This window comes from Pan troglodytes, chromosome 13 (assembly GCF_028858775.2).
Source record: "Pan troglodytes isolate AG18354 chromosome 13, NHGRI_mPanTro3-v2.0_pri, whole genome shotgun sequence".
In the NCBI taxonomy this organism is placed as follows: domain Eukaryota; kingdom Metazoa; phylum Chordata; class Mammalia; order Primates; family Hominidae; genus Pan; species Pan troglodytes.
Genome location: NC_072411.2, coordinates 121,162,203 through 121,178,193, shown reverse-complemented (window position 1 = coordinate 121,178,193; position 15,991 = coordinate 121,162,203). Strand labels below are relative to the sequence as shown.

The 15,991-nt window shown below is 44.7% G+C and overlaps 1 long non-coding RNA gene and 1 other non-coding gene across 3 annotated transcripts in view; one reads left to right on the top strand and one right to left on the bottom strand.

Moving 5' to 3' along the window:
- LOC107973934 (uncharacterized) overlaps positions 1-7,822 on the bottom strand; it is a 28,966-nt gene extending 21,144 nt beyond the window's left edge. Inside the window, exon 1 of one of the 2 annotated variants that reach the window (XR_010149886.1) lies at positions 7,391-7,822. This is a non-coding gene — a long non-coding RNA (uncharacterized LOC107973934). The remainder of the gene's footprint in view (positions 1-7,390) is intronic. The other variant, XR_001716470.3, reaches the window with a different exon arrangement.
- LOC112208433 (U6 spliceosomal RNA) lies at positions 562-665 on the top strand. Its single transcript, XR_002942918.1, has one exon. It is a non-coding gene; the product is annotated as a U6 spliceosomal RNA (small nuclear RNA).
- Positions 7,823-15,991: the final 8,169 nt, after the last annotated feature.

The window sequence follows — 15,991 nt, the reverse complement described above, 5'->3', positions numbered from 1 at the left end:
GAATAAAAATAAAAATCCAGAACAGTGAAGTTTGTGGGGTGCTACTAAAAGCAGTACTTAGAAATGCATAGCACTAAGAACCTGTATTAGAAAAGAAGAAAGGAGACCAGGCATGGTGGCTCACGCCTGTAATCCCAGCACTTTGGGAGGCCGAGTTGAGTGGATCACCTGATATCAGGAGTTCGAGACCATTCTGGCCAACATGGCGGAACCCTGTCTCTACTAAAATACAAAAATTAGCCAGGCATGGTGGCGGGCACCTGTAGTCCCAGCTACTCGAGAGGCTGAGGCAGAATTGCTTGAAACCTGGGAGGTGGAGGTTGCAGTGGGTGAGATCGTGCCACTGCACTCCAGCCTGGGCGACAGAGTAAGACTCCATTTCAAAAAACAAAGGTCCAAAATCCATGATCTCAGTTTCCAACTTAAGAAACTGGAAAAAGAAGAGTAAGTAAAACTGAAAGTAAGTAGATAAAAAGGAAATAATAAATATCAAAGCAGAAATCAATACATTTTTTAAATGGGAAGTTTAAAAAATTCAAAACAGACACCATGGATTCAATCATGCTCATTTCAGCAGCACATATACTAAAACTGGAATGATACAGAGATTAGCACGGTCCCTGCACAAGGATGACATGCAAATTTGTGAAGTGTCCCATATTAAAAAAAATAAAGTAATTCTAAATTAAATAGAATAATTTATTTTTATTTATTTAGAGATGGATCTTGCTCACTCTGTTGCCCAGGCTGGAGTGCAGTGGCATAATCTTGGCTCACTGCAACCTCCGCCTCCTGGATTCAAGCAATTCTTGTGCCTCAGCCTCTCAAGTAGCTGAGATTACAGGAATGTGCCACCATGCCTGGCTAATTTTTGTATTTTAGTAGAGACAGGGTTTCACCATGTTGGCCAGTCTGGTCTTGAACTCCTGACCTCAAGTGATCCACCTGCTTCAGACTCCCAAAGTGTTGAGATTACAGGCGTGAGGCATCATGCCTGGCTAAATTCAACAGAATAATTTAAAAAGCAATAGAGAAAACCAATGAAACTAAATCTTGTTTCTTTGAGAAATATCAATGAAATTGATAAACTTCTAGCCAGAATGATCAGGAAAAAAAGAGGGAAGACACAAATTACCAATGTCAGAAATAAAACAAATGACATCACAACAGACTTTAAAGATATTTAAAAGTTTAAAAAGGAATTTTGTGAATAACTTTGTGGCAATAAATTTGACAATTTAGATAAAATGAACACATTCTTTGTGTGTTTCTAGTAGAATGTCGTATAGATTCCTAAAATGCAACGTGGCCACAGCCTTTATCTTTCCTTACCCACAATTCCAATCCTGCTTAACCTTCTATTTCAGCCTGTTGCCCCAAACCCGAAATCTAGGCATTGCCACACATTCTTTGGGTTCATTTACCAAAAATCTCAAGAAACAGAGAATCAAAGTAACTGGATAGCTATCAAAGGGATTGAATGTGTAGCTAAAAATCTTCTCACGAAGGACACTTCAGGTCCAGTTGGCTTCCCTAGTGAATTCTACTAAACATTTAACAAAGAAATAATACCAATTCTACACAAACTCTTCCAGACAATTGGAATGGAGTCAGGGCAGGTTCCAAGTGTTCCCATGCGGCATTAGGCCAAGTACCTCTGCGGAGCTTGGCCTAAAACTGCACTCTTGGTTGACTTTTACCTCCATGTTTTGTCCTGCTTCTCCCCTGGGAGTACTCCCTTGACAAATCACTTGCATACTAATCTTCATCTCAGGGTCTATTTCTGGGGAAACTGATCTAAGACAGACAATGCCTGGATTTTGGGTTTAGGGCAACAGGTTGAGATAGAAGGTTAAGCAGGATTGGGATTGGGGGTAAGGAAAGATAAAGGCTGTGACCACGTTGCATTTTAGGAATCTATATGACATTCTACTAGAGGCATCCAGTAGGTAGTTGGATATGCAGCTTAGGAAAGCCATCTAGGTAGGAAACAAATTTGAGAGTCATTAGTCTAAAAATGGTCATTAAAGCTCTGGTAGTGGAAGCAAAGAGTGTGAAGGGTAAAAGGAGAGGAGGGCCTGTGCCCAATCCCAATCCTACTTAACCTCTGTCTCAACCTGCTGGATAAATAAATGAAAGGGAACCAGCAGACAGACTGAGGAGCAGCTGAAGAAGTAGGAGGAAAAGCAGGACGTGGGTATTCTCAAGGCCAAATAAAGAGCATTTTGGCCAGGCACGGTGGCTCACACCTGTAATCCCAGCACTTTGGGAGGCCAAGGTGGGCAGATCACCTGAGGTCAGGAGTTCAAGACCATCCTGGCCAACATGGTGAAACCCCATCTCTACTAAAAATATGAAAAATTAGCCAGGCGTGGTGTTGGGTGCCTGTAATCACAGCTACTCGGGAGGCTAGGGCAGGAGAATCACTTGAACACAGGAGGCAGAGGTTGCAGTGAGCCAAGATCATGTCACTGCACTCCAGCCTGGGCAGCAGAGCAAGACTCTGTCTCAAAAAAAAAAAAAAAAAAAAAAAAAGCATTTCATGGAGGAAATGGTCCACAGAGTCAACTCAGCATTTATTCATTTATTCATTCAGCAATTCTGAGCACCTGCTCTGCTACCAAGCCATCACTGTGCTGGGAGATAGGGACAGAATGGGAAGACAGACACCTGACTCGGACCCTACTCTCTTGGAATTTACAGTCCAGAGGAGAGGACAACTAAACAAATCTCACTCAAAAAAATTTATAATTGCAAAGAGAGTTTGCATATATTAAAGAAATGAAATCTTCCCCGAGGAAGTGGCATTTGAGCTAGAGCAAGACAGAAGGGGACTAGATACAACAGCAAAACAAGCAATAAAGTTATAAAATAGATAAATTGGACTTCATCAAAATTAAAAACTTTTATGCTTCAAAGGACACCATCAAGAAAGTGAAAACAGGGCTGGGCTCATTGGTTCAAGCCTATAATCCCAATAATTTGGGAGGCTGAGGTGGGAAGATTGCTTGAAGCCAGGAGTTCAAGACCAGGCTGGGCAACATAGTGAGACTCCATCTCTTAAAAAAAAAAAATTAGCCAGGCCTGGTGGCACACCCCTGTAGTCCTAGCTACTCAGGAGGCTGAGGCAGGAGGATTCCTGAGCCCAGGAGTTTGCAACCTCAGTGAGCTCAGTGAGCCATGATAGTACCACTGCACTCCACCCTGGGTGACAGAGGAAGACCCTGTCTCTAAAACAAAAAAAGAAAGTGAAAAGATACCTGAGCATAGGAGAAAATGTTTGCAAAACATATATCTAATAAGGGACTTCTATCTAGACTACATCAAGAACTCCTAAAATTCAATAGTAAAAAGACAACCCAATTTTTTTAAATAAGCAAAGGATTTGAATAGACATTTATCAGAAGATACATAAATGGTTAATAAGCACATGAAAGCATGCTTAACATCATTTGCATAGGGAAGTGCCAATCAAAATCAAATGAGATACCACTTCACACCCAGTGGGATGGTTATAACTACAAAAATGGAAAATAACAAGTGTCAGAGAGTGTATCAGTTTGCTAAAGCTGCCATAACAAAGTACCACAAACTGAGTGACTTAAACAACAGAAATTTGTTGTCTCATGTTCTGGAGGCAAGAAGTCCAAGACCAAGTTATCAGAGGGCCACGCTCCCTCTGAAGGCCCCAAAGAAGGATTTGTTCCAGGTTTCTCTCCTAGCTTCTGGTAGGTCCTTGGCTATGGCAGTATAATTCCAGTCTTCACGTGCCATTCTCCCTGTGTGCGTGTCTGTGTCCACATTTCCCATTTTTATAAAAGACACCAGTAATATTGGATAAGGGGCCCAACCTACTCCAATAAGACCTCAACTCAGCCTCACTAATTGCATCTATAATGACTCTATTAATATAATGACTCCAAATGACTCCAAATAATTTCACATTATGAGGTACTGGGGATTAAGACTTCGACACATGAATTTTGGGGAGCCACAATTCAACCTATAATAGCAAGGATGTAGAGAAACTGGAATTCTCATATACTATTGGTAGGAAGGTAAAATGGTACGGCCACTTTGTAAAAATCTGGCAGTTTCTCAAAAAGTTGAACATAAAGCTACCATAGGATCCAGCAATTCCACTCCTATGTTTATACCCGAGAAAATGAAGACGTATGTTCATACAAAAAATTGTACATGAATGTTCATAGCAGCATTATTCATAATAGCCAAAGAGTGGAAATAACCCAAATGTCCTTCCACGAATGAACAGATAAACAAAATGTGATCTATCACAACGGAATATTACCTGGCAATAAAATTGAAGTACTGATACATGCTACGGCATGGCAGCGTGGACGAAGCTTGAAAACATTATGCCAAGTGAAAGAAGCCAGTCACGAAAGACCACATGATTCTATTTATATGAAATGTACAAAACTGGCAAATCCATAGAGATAGAAAGTAGACTGGCTGTCTAGGCTGAGGAGTTGGGGGCAGTGACTACTAATGGGTTTAAGGTTTCTTTCTGGGGTGATAAAACAATTTCAAAATTGATTGTGGTGATGGTAGAATCAATATTCACAACTCTGAATATTCTTTTTTTTTTTTTTTTTTTGAGACCAAGTCTCACTCTGTCATCCAGGCTAGAGTACAGTGGCGCGATCTCGGCTCACTGCAACCTTCGCCTCCAGGGTTCAAGCAATTCTCCTGCCTTAACCTCCCAAGTAGCTGGGTTACAGGCACCCGCCACCATACCTGGCTAATTTTTTTGTATTTTTAGTAGAGACGGGGTTTCACCATGTTGGCTAGGCTGGTTTCGAACTCCTGACCTCAAGTGATCTACCCACCTCGGCCTCCCAAAGTGCCAGGATTACAGGTGTGAGCCACCACGCCTGGCCTACAACTCTGAATATCCTAAATTGAACTGCACATTTTAAATGGGTGAATTTTATGAGTTTTAATGTGTGTGCATTATATCTCAATAAAGCTGTTATTCTAAAATAAATAAATAAATCCTAAACTCCCTATGAAAAAACAAACACAAAAACACAAAAACAAAACAAAACAAAAAGGTCAAGAACATTCCAACCAAAAAGCAACCACGAGAAAGTGAGCTCTAGAATGGCAGGAATGTTTGCCTGCTTTGTTCACTGTCATATCCCCAGCACCAAAACAATGTCTGGAAATAGCAGGTATAAATAAAAGGACCATGTGCAAAAGCCTTGTGTCAGGGAGGTGGATGGCCCATGGGAGAAATGAAAGATCAATATGAGTGACTGGGACTACACTGGAGATGACTGGGTTCAACTGAGTCTTTATCCTAAAAGCAATGAGCAGCAATGATGAATTTTTAAGTGGAGGTGGATCAGATTTACATTTGAAAAGACCACTGGTAGGCCAGGTGCAGTGGCTTACTTGTAATACCAGTACTTTGGGAGGCTGAGGTGGGAGGATCACTTGAGCTCAGGAGTTCAAGACCAGCCAGGGCAACATAGCGAAACCCCTGTCTCTACAAAAAATACAAAAAATTAGCCGGACATGGTGGCACGAGCCTGCGGTTCCAGCTACTAGGAAGGCTGAGGCGGAAGGATCGCTTGAGCCTGGGAGGCAGAGGTTGCAGTGAACTGAGATTGTGCCACTGCACTCCAGCCTGGGTGCAGAACACCCGCAGCAGGGGAGAGCTGATTAAAGATAAAGACTGAAATGTTCGATTTAACAAAAAGAAGTTGTTAGTGACCTTGGAAAAATCAGTCCAAGTGGAGAGATGGGGTGACTAATTTGGGGAATTGGAAAGGAAGTAGAGCTGGCAAAATTATACTACACTTGGTAAGGCCTCTCCCTATTCCCTATAAGTCTCCAGGGAAACAGACCAAAAATACACTTGGCTTGAGAAATAACAAAGACATGTTCCCATGCATATTCACGCACAGCCGGTTCACCAGCGGATTCTGTTTCTGTTCAAGGATTCCATACTTCCCACCCTGATACAGAGAGAGGTCTCATGGCTGAAGTTCATCAGCGGTTGTCTCCTACCAGATGCTAGCCTTCTTTCATTGCTGGGGGAGAGGTGGGTGGGAGAACACAGAGCGGGCTGCCATCATCTGAGATTTGGGAGGCACTTTAGAAACACAATTCGTTCCCTTTTAGCTTCATTGCGCTAGGTACAATCCAGAACCCAAAGGCAGGCCAAGTAGACACACTTCAACTCCACTCCCTGAAGATGGCGAAATGTTTTAGATTAGGACATTTCTCTGGTGTGACCAGACGTCTGAACTGAACCAAAAGAGCTGGGTTCTAGTTCTAGTTCTGCTGGTCTCAGTAGCAAAGCCTTGGGCAAGAGACTTGACCTCTCTGGGCTTCCATCTCCTCATCTCAAAAATTAGGAGAATAAACACATGCCCTGCCCTGAGCAGAGTGGTTAGGAGGGAATAACAACCATGCAAGGGCAGATGTAGATCTGGGGGCCTGAGCTTATATAATCTCATGGTATTCGTTAAGAAAAAGAATAGAAAATTTAAAATACAAAAGTAGGTACAAATATAAATATTTAAAATGAGAAAAGAAATTACATCACTCTACAAAATTGAAAAAGCTCATACCAAAAACATCACACATAAAAAATTGAAAAAACACTATTTGTTAAATTAACTGCCTGGCATATCGCTAAGCACTTTCTCACTACATTTTTTGGCTGTGTATTCTTTCATGGCCTCTTTAACAACATTTTTGTCATTCTATGGAGAGAAAAGGAAGATAATTGAGTCATTCCTCTCTCTAATGGTGGATCAAAATTTGTTATGGCTGCTAGCTTAGAAAAGATCCAGTTGTCCAACTCCTTATTTTAGGATGACTGTCAAACTTGGGAAACTACCAAGCCTTTTGTTATGAGCCATAAGCGATCAAGAAACTTCACATTACCTTGTACTGTGACAAATATATCTCCCCATTTTTTTGATGCTGGACATCTATGACCAAAAGACTTCTGACACACTCAGGTCACTGTGCTTGTAATTCAGCACAGTGGGGACTAGGGGTATTCCTGGAAGGCTAGCAAAAACGTAAGTATACACACGAGCCATATAAACTCAAACTCAGTGTATTCCCTACTCCAAAATGCCTAAAAATGCTCACAGCCACTCCAATGCCTCCAGATAGGCAAAGTCACAGTGGAAAAAGACAGTGGTCTCTTTAAACCTGTTAAGAGTTAAAATCTTTAAATCTGTTAACAGATTTGGTTTAAAATATCTTAGTTTTGCTACTTATATATATTTTTTAAACTGTGATCGTGTGAACACGTCGCTAAGACCTCTTGCATGTCCATAGAAGAGGCCTGGGTAAGTTTGAGGGCCCAGAAGAGGAAGCTCTCCTAAGCGTCGGGGTTATTTACCGTAAAGGTCCTTTAAAAGGCGGAGCCAAAGGGAGGTTGCCGAGAGGCTGGGGCTGAGCTGAATTTCTCGGGTGAAGGAGCACGGTGGAGGCAGGGGAGCGTCGCCAGTCCGGCTCACGGCGCGTGGCCGGCCCAGGGTAGCTTCCCAAAGATGAAACTGTGGCCTCTCTCAGCCGAACCCCACTCAGAGGTCCCCGCTGACCCATCCCCGCCCTCCTGCGACCCCTGCTTGGTTCCCAGAAAGGACAGCGACCTCCAACCAGCCCTCGCCCTCCGCAGGTCTCCGTCTCAGGTTTCAAAAGGAGCGCGCCCCCTTAGGCCCGCCCCTCACTTCCGGCCTGTAAACGCGTGGGTCCCACCGATCTCGCGATAGCGCGTCTTCTCGCCGCTGGCGCTCACCCTGGGCAGCCTCGCCTACGTGTTGGTTGAGGTTGGCTGAGGTCGGCTGCTCTGTTGGCGCTTGGGATCGGGGCTTTCCCCCGGGCCCATTATGTGGCAGCATCGACTGGACTCTTAAGGCCACCGGCTCCTTTAAGTCCACCCGTCCCTGAAGGTTCCTATCGAGAGGCTAGGCGTAGGGAACCGCCTTCAACCCTGTGCCCACGGTCGTGTTGTGCTGCGCACGAGTGATAAGGACTCAGACATCCTAATGACTGTTCCAGGCTCTCACTGGGTGCCGGACACCGGGCTCCACACACGTCTTCTCAATGAATACCCACAATAACCCTGAGAGAAAGGCGTGGTTTTTTACCCTCGTTATACAATTGGGGAAACTGAGGCTCAAAAGAGTGAAGGAACCTGCTGAGGGTCACAGAAAAGGATGCGGCCGAAACTCGAAATCAGTCTGGCTGCAGCTCTAAGGCCTCTTTACTGTCGTAGAGCAGTTTGTCAAGAGGTCCTTCGGTTCCTAGATTTCTAGAGGACGCTGGAGTTCATTGTGAAGTGCCGGGGCTTTGGGTCCACACAGATACAGGTGCATATGAAAATCCAGGAACCTTCTTTGTTCTGTGACTTTAAATGACTTGCTTAACCTTTCTGGGTCTCATTTTTCTTCAACTGATAGATGGGGTTAATAATAATACTTCATAGAATTATCGTGAGTGTTCAGTGCCTACTCCATAGTAAGCTCTCAATAAATGGAAACTGCTACTATTAATAATCTTTTATCCTCTCACGTGTTGTACAGTGTTCAAAGTGCAGGAGGTGCTTAATAAACCAGAGTGAATGGTGAATGAATGGAGGAAGAAATGTAAAGTCTGGCCAGACACCATGTGGTCCTTGCCTCCAGCCCCCTAATCTTATTTATTTATTTTTGAGACAAAGTTTTCACTCTTATTGCCCAGGCTGGAGTGCAGTGGCGTGATCTCGGCTTACTGCAACCTCTGCCTGCCGGGTTCAGGCGATTCTCCTGCCCCAGCCTCCTGGGTAGATGGGATTACAGGCACATACCACCATACCCAGCTACATTTTTTGTATTTTTTTTACTAGAAATGGGGTTTCACCATGTTGGCCAGGCTGGTCTCGAACTCCTGACCTCAGGTGATCCGCCCACCTCGGCCTCCCAAAAAGTGTTGGGATTACAGGCATTAGCCACCGCACCTAGCCAGCCCCCTAATCTCTTACCCACTTCACTATGTGGTGCCACTTCAAAGGGCTTGAACTGGGAAATGATTGTTTCTCTTCTTCCCAAAACGGCTGTGTGTGTGTGCATGTGCACGTGTTTTAACTTGGGTTTGTTTGGTTTTTTTTTTAGGCAGAGTCTTGCTCTGTCACCCAGGCTGGAGTGCAGTGGCACAATCTCGGCTCACTGCAAGCTCCGCCTTCTGGGTTCACACCATTCTCCTGTCTCAGCCTCCCGAGTAGCTGGAACTACAGGCGCCCGCCACCACGCCCGGCTAATTTTTTGTATTTTTAGTGGAGATGGGGTTGCACCGTGTTAGCCAGGATGGTCTCGATCTCCTGACCTCGTGATCCACCCGCCTTGGCCTCCCAAAGTGCTGGGATTACAGCCACCACACCCAGACTTAACTTGTTATTGAAGTAAAGTACAGAAAAATACACAAATCCTACGTGCACTTAACTTTTAACACAATGAACAAAGTAGTGTAATCAGGTCCCTGAGGAAGAAACAAATCATTACCAGCTCCCCAAACCCTTCTCCTGTTTCCCTCTATTCACTGCATCTCCTACAGGGATAACCACTATCATGCCTTTTTATTTCATTTTATTTATTTTATTTTATTTATTTTATTTTTTGGAGATGGGGTCTCACTTTGTCACCCAAGCTTAAGTGCAGTGGCATGATCATAGCTCACTGTAGCTTCGACCTCCTGGGTTGGGATTACAGGCCACTATACTGCCTTCCAACTGCATAAGTTAACTTTGCCTGTTTTTGCAGCTGCCACTGGGATCATACAGTGTGCTCTCATCTGGAACTTCCCACATCTCCACGTGCCCTCACCTTCAGTGAGAGTCTGAGAAGAAGCCGGGTGGGGTTGCTGCCCACATGGTCGGGGCTGCTGCCAATTCCACTCATCTCACCGTCACTTGCTGCCTCTCTGCCTGCCCCCTGGTCCATGGTTCTCTGACATCTCTCTCTCCTTGAGGTGGGGAAGCATGTTCTGTTTCTCATTCTCAGCTCTTTCATAAGGAGTTCCCACAGCAGAGATGTCTGTGCCCTAGTGAGCCCGTTCTTGCCCTATACCCCAAATGTTTCCCTTTCCACCAGGAAGGCCCTGAGGCCTGAGGGAGTGAGGGTAGAGGTGCACCGAGCCCCAGTGGTCATGCCCAGCCTCACAACATTCCAAATAGCACTCCTCCCTCTGCCCTGTTCGGCGGACCCCTTCCCTGTCCAGTGAAACCTTTTTCTCACTCAGGGTGATGAGCTCTCCGGCCTCTGTTGTTCCTCCCCTGCAGTCTGCCATCCACTACAGACCCCCAGCCCACCAGACACTGGGGAACCCCAACTGTGGCCATGGTTTACTTCCTCTTCCAAGGATTTCTGATGCCATGCCGGTTAAGGGACATGGCTTAAGGGTCTAGGTATGTTACATATGAGGAGAGTAAGGCTCAGAGAAATTTAAGGAATTTTCCAAAACCATATAATTTATAAGTGATGAGAATTAGACCTCAGAAGTGCCATCTGATGCAAGGCTAGAAGGCTAAGTGTCTGCTAAAGGCCACCATTCAGTGAGACTAAAATGGGTGAGACGTCTAGGTACTTTACATATATTACATCTAGTCCTCAAAACAACTTCAGCAGATGAGTGTTTTTATTTCAATATAGCAGATACAGAAACTGAGGTCCAGAGAACTTAATGACTTTGCCTTAGGTCACAGGGATAGTGAGAGACTAAACTAGGATTCAATCCCTCCCGCCGCACAGGCTGACCCCAAAGCCTGGCTCTTTCCTCTGCACTGTGCCATGCTCACTGGAAGGATTTTGACAAGAGCAGATATGAGTGGACATGGAGCTAAGGCAGGACAGTTGGGGTACATTCCAGAGAGAGGGAAACATGGACCACAGAGGGGCTGTTTCCATTTTCTATTACTGAGTAACAAACCGCTCCAAAATTCAGTGGCTTAAAAATAACCATTTACATCCCACAGTCCTGTGGGTTGACTACAGTCAGCTGGGCAATTCTCACGTGGGGTCTCTCAAGCAGTTCAGTTAGATGGTGGCTAAGGCTGGAGTCATCTGAAGGCTCAACTTGGCTGGATATCCAAGATGACTTTTTAAAAATTTATTTATTTATTTATTTATTTTTGAAGACACAGCCTCACTTCGTCACCCAGGCTGGACTGTAGTGGCACAATCTCACTCACTGCAACCTCCACCTCCCAGGTTCAAGTGATTCTCATGCCTCAGCCTCCCGAGAAGCTGGGACTATAGGCATGTGCCACTATGTCTGGCTAATTTTTTTGTATTTTTAGTAGAGACGGGGTTTCGCCATGTTGGCCAGGATGGTCTTGAACTCCTGGCCTCAAGTTATCCGCCTGCCTCGGCCTCCCAAAGTGCTGAGATTACAGGTGTGAACCACTGAGCCAGCCCCAAGATGACTTTTTAAAGTCACATGTCTGGCACCTCATCTGAATTGGCTGGAACTGAAGGGGCCTGCCCAGGCATTACTCTCTCTATACAGCCTTCCCATGTGGCTTGTTTCGGGTTCCTCATAGCATGGTAGTCTCAGGGTAGACAGACCTCATACACGGTGACTGGCTTGCCCCAGAGTGAACATTCCGAGCGACTGAGGCAAAAACTGCAAAGCTTCCTATTCCCTCTCTTCAGCAGTCATGCAGCTTCACCTCCACAGCACACTCAGTGAAAAGGAAGCATGGACTGGCCCTTTCAAGGGGAAGGGACAATACACAGGTGTGAAGCATGATTCAAGGCGGACCATCTTTGGGGCCCAGCTATTACAGGAGCTGAGGCAGGAAGGGACTGCTCAGGGAACTGCACACAGTCATGCTTCAGTGGAACATGGTGTGCAAGTGAGAAAAAACTGGAGATGATCGTTTGTGGCAGATGGTGGAGGGCTTCAATGCTCAGGAACCTGCATATGGATACACACTGGAGTCTTTAGCTGCCCAGCATCTGAGCCCCCTTCATATGTTCGTGGAGCCTCCCTAATGTGAGTCTTAGTGAGAAGTCAGATACTTGCTCACCTGGCCCCTAGCAGGAAGATCACAGCCAAATCAATGCTCCCAGTCAGGACTCTAAATCTTCAACAGTGACCCAAGGAGGAAGAGGACTGTTTATAATTCATCCCAGAGGTGGCAGCAGCAAGTGCTCAGGGTGGTGGTAGCCATGTGGGAAGCAGCCCCCAAGCCCCTTAATCAGGCTGCACTTGGGACAGGATTTAGCTAAAGTTCTAGCTGCCTAGCTTCTCTTGGCTCCTGCTTGCTTCCTGAGCCTGATTCTTGAGGCTTCCTGTCAATTCTTTGAGTTCCCTGATGTCATCCCAGTAAATTCCTCTTCTACTAAGTGAACCAGAGTCTGTTTCTGTTGTTTGCAATTAAGAACCCAAATTGGTACAAAGATCCATTGAGAGCTTTAGTCAGAGGAAATGACATGATCAGAGCACTTCGTGGGAGAGAAAAACAGAACAATAGGATAGGGATGGATTGAAGAGGAAGAAAGAGGAATGACAGAGGCTACTTGGAAGGCCGTTGTGATGTTTGAGGAGTGTGGTGAACTAGGATATTGACCGTGTGAATGAAGTGGAAGAATAAGCAGATCTTGGCCACTCATTGAATATAGAAAAGAGAAGAGAAGGTGAGAGTCCAAGTTTACACCAGTTTTGAGGTTCAGTGACTAAGAAAATGATGATGTGACAAAGAGAAACAAGCAAGTTAAGGAGAACTTGTTTGGAGGGGAAAGTCATTCATTCACTTATTCAACAAATATTAAATGCCTGGTCTATGCCAAGCACTGTGCTAGGCATTGAGAAAAGAACAGTAAACAAAACAAAGTCTCAGCCCTTAGCAAATACATACATAAGATAATGAATCTGCATTAATAAAGCTTGAGCCGGGCATGGTGGCTCACGCCTGTAATCCCAGCACTTTGGGAGGCTGAGGTAGGTGGATCACTTGGGGTCAGAAGTTCAAGACCAGCCTGGACAACATAGTGAAACCCCATCTCTACTAAAAATACAAAAAATGAGCTGGGTGTGGTGGCAGGCACCTGTAATCCCAGCCACTCAGGAGGCTGATGCAGGAGAATTGCTTGAACCTGGGAGGCAGAGGAGTCGGAGGTTGCTGTGAGCTGAGATGGCGCCATTGCACTCCAGCCTGGGCGACAGAGCAGGACTCTGTCTCAAAAATAAAATAAAATAAAATAAAATAAAATAAAATAAAATAAAATAAAGCTTGAGTGGGTGGTATCACAGACATACAGCAAAACATGTCTAGCTGGCAGCTGGAACTTCAAGAAAGATCACAGGAGACCAGGTGTGGTGGCTCACGCCTATAATCCCAGCACTTTGGGAGGCCAAGATGGGTGGATCACCTGAGGTCAGGAATTCAAGACCAGCCTGGCCAACATGGCGAAACCCTGTCTCTACTAAAATACAAAAATTAGCCCGGCATGGTGGTGCACGCCTGTAATACCAGCTACTCAGGAGGCTAAGGCAGGAGAATTGCTTGAACCCAGGAGGCAGAGGTTGCAGTAAGCTGAAATCACACCACTGCATTCCAGCTTGGGTGACAGAGCGAGACTTGTCTCAAAAGAAAAAAAAAGAAAGATCATAGGAAGGAAGTTTGGGCCTGAAGACAGAAGTTAGTAGTGATTTCTGTAGACATTTATTTATTTATTCATTCATTCACTTATATTTATTGAGTTCCTACTATGTATTTAATACCATTCTTGGCATTAGAAATACAGCAAAAAACAACAGAGTCTCAGTTCTCATAGAGTTTCCATTATAGAGTGTGGAGGCAGAGCATAAAGAAATACACAAATATGGTCAAATATGTGATCTATACTATAAAGAAAAATAAAGCAAGGTAAAGGTAAGAGGAAGTTTGCTATGTTATACAGGATGTTCTGCCAAGGCTCCTCTTTTCTATGTTTATTTTGTGTGGGTTTTTTTTTTTCTTTTTTGAGACAGGGTCTTGCCCTGTCAATCAGGCTGGAGTACAATGGCTTGATCATAGCTCAATGTAGACTTGAACTCCTGGGATCAAGTGATCCTCCCACCTCAGTCTTTCAAAGCACTGGGATTCCAGGCATGAGGCACCATACAAGGCCCCTCTCATAAGGAGATATTTCAGTGAGGTCCTGAATGAAGGAAGACAACATTCATGTGGTTATCTGGAGGAAACCGATTTCAGGCAGAGGGAGGAGGTGCAAAGGCCCTGAGGCAAGACAGTGTTTGGATTGCTCAAGGAATTTGCAGGAGGCCAGTGTGGCTAAAGTAAAGTGGATGAGAGAGAGTTGGAGGAGAAAATGAGGTGAAAGAGGTAGCAGGGAGCCAATCCTATCAGGCCTTGTAAGTCATGGTGACCTGTAAGTCTCAGCTCACTGCAACCTCCCCCTCCCGGGTTCAAGAGATTCTCCTGCCTCAGCCTCCCGAGTAGCTGGGACTCGGGAGGTGCACATCACCACGCCCAGCTAATTTGTACTTAGTACTTTGGCTCCTGTCCTGTGTAAGATAGGAAGACTTTAGAGACTTTTGAGCAGAGGAGGCACATCACATGACTGACACTTTAGAAGGATCACTTGGGCTGCTGGGTATAGAATAGACTGGGGTTGTGTAATGGCAGAATCAAGGGGAGCAACTAGGAGACATTTGTAGTCAATTAAGCCAAGAGATGATGATAGCATGGACCAGGAAGGAATGATGGAGGAAGTGACATGTGATCAGACTTTAAATAGAAACTGATGGGGAACTAACACGATCTGCCAATGGGTTTGATGACTCTAGGATTTTTTTAACGGGGATAGCTGGAAAAGCATTTGCCATTTACTGAATAGAGAAGATTAAGAAGTACATCTAAAGCTCCAAGAATGGCCAGGCGCGGTGGCTCATGCCTGTAATCCCAGCACATTGGAAGGCTGAGGTGGGTGGATCACTAGAGCTCAGGAGTTCAAGACCAGCCTGGGAAACATAGTGAAACAGCCATCTCTATAAAAAATACAAAAATTAGCCAGGGGTGATGGTGCACACCTGTAGTCTCAGCTACTTGGGGGACTAAGGCAGGAGAATTTCTTGAACCCAGGAAGTCAAGGGTGCAGTGAGCTGTGTTTGCAATAAATGCACTCCAGGCTGGGCAAAAAGTGAGACCCTGTCTTAAAATAAATAAATAAATAAATAAATAAATAAAGCTCCAAGAATAGTGAAACTGTTTCCAGCCTTCCTGCCTGCCTGCTGGTCTTTCTTTTTGAATAATTTCACTCAAAAGCCATAACATAGAGCCAAGCAAGACAAGGCACCCATGCAGGGGCAGAGGGGACATTGGGCTGGCATAGGTTATGAGAGCCCAAGATGGAAGAAGACAGTGTCTGCAAGAGGAGTGGAGGGAGCAGCAGCAGTGACGATGAACCAGTTACTTACAAAGGATTAATCCAATAAGAAGAAAGAGAGAAGTTACAAAAATCGAAAAGGAGAAAACAAAAATAAGCCCTGTGGTGTTTGATTGGAATCAAAGGTGAACTCATTGTTTTTTACATGGAAAGATCAATAGATAGATAGATGATAGATAGATAGATAGATAGATAGATAGATAGATAGATAGATGATAGATACATAGATACATAGTAGACATAAATGTGTGTATAATAATACATATATTTCCTAGGACTGTCCACTGAGAGGTCTGGAAACAATGACACTCCAGGAACAATGACACTCCAGAAACAATGACACTCCAGGAACAATGAGCACATCTAGCACCCAGATCTTGGCTTCTACACATCATTCTCTATTAAAAGAAAGAAGCATCCCTTGGAGCAATGGCTGATTCCAGAGCTGTGGCAGAGAAATTACAAGATAAGCCTGGAACATCTCGCTGTGACAGAAAGTAAGCAAGTGCTCAAAGAATTATGGCAATAGAAACCAGCTTGGCAACTGGACAAAATCTGGGAAATTGAGCATCAAA